Below are 1,222 nucleotides of genomic sequence, written 5' to 3' on the forward strand. Positions count from 1 at the left end.
ACTCCATACAATCCAGGTTCCTCCGTGTAATAATATCTTGGGAGTTGGAATCGAATCTTAGTCACATATAGGAGTACTATAGGTAGTACATACACGGACACATTATATTATTGATATATGATCCAGCAAAATACTGATCCAGCAAGCAAAACACACACGAAACGAGCAGCGGCCGCCTTCTGGATCCAGCAGCTTTGGCAATCAGTTACTATTGTACTCCCTCCGTTCCTAAATATGAGTCTTTGTAGAGATTTCATTATGGACTACATACAGAACAAAATGAATGAATCCACACTCTAAAATGCATCTACATACATCCGTATGTTGTTCATAGTAGAATCTCTCCAAAGACTTATATTTAGGAACAAAGGGAATAGTTACCTAGGAAGGGTCGTCGTCGCGGCATCGGGTGATGGACTCGCAGCCGCGGGTGTAGGGGTTGGCGGTGGTGCTGGTGCGGCAGTTGTAGTAGGGCACCCCTGGCCAGAAGCACGGCACGACGCCCCCCCCCCCCCCCGCAGCGCGTCGTAGCTGATGTACCTTCGCCCGCCGCCGGTCGCCCACAGCAGCCGCCTATGCGCCGCCGGTTCCGCGCCCATCTGCGCCGCCTCCACCCCCATGTCTGCGTCCATGTCCAGGGTGGCGATGGTGATGGCATCGTGGCCTCCTCTCCCCTGCACGAGCAGCAGCAGCAGTAGGAGGATTACTGGATTAGCAGCGGCAGCACGGGGGTGGCCGCCCATGGAGGCATTGCTGGAGGAGGAGGGGGAGGGGGGAGCTGAGATCTCAAAGAGTGGAACAGTTGCTCTGGCTGGATCTTTTCTCCATGGAGAGGAGGTTGAGGAAGGGGGAACGACAAAGGAGATGAGGTTGAGGAAGGGGGGACGGGAGGCCGCCGGTGTGGAGGGGGTCTCGATCTAGATCTGGCTCGGGGTGGGTGGCGTGGGAGTGGAGTGGACGGTTGGTGGCATAGCAATAGCGTGGTGTGTCCCATCTGCGCTACAACTATTGTCTGTTGAGGAGGCAGGGTGGAAATCATTTAGTAGCAGCGTAGGTTTTTTGTGCCCGCGCTACTACTATGCCATACCAGTAGCGCATTTTTTTGCCCGCGCTACTACTAAATAGCAATAGCGCGGGTCAAATAACCCACGCTACTACTAAATGTTTATCTATAAGGGTTTTCCTAGTAGTGAGGAAGACAATGAAGCTCCTACTAGGAACT

At 53.4% G+C, this 1,222-nt stretch overlaps 1 pseudogene; it reads right to left on the reverse strand.

The window, feature by feature from the left end:
* Positions 1-381: 381 nt before the first annotated feature.
* LOC123055932 (rapid alkalinization factor 23-like) lies at positions 382-743 on the reverse strand (annotated as a pseudogene).
* Between the last annotated feature and the right edge of the window lie 479 nt (positions 744-1,222).

The sequence above is a fragment of the Triticum aestivum genome, chromosome 2D, assembly GCF_018294505.1.
Source record: "Triticum aestivum cultivar Chinese Spring chromosome 2D, IWGSC CS RefSeq v2.1, whole genome shotgun sequence".
Lineage (NCBI taxonomy): Eukaryota > Viridiplantae > Streptophyta > Magnoliopsida > Poales > Poaceae > Triticum > Triticum aestivum.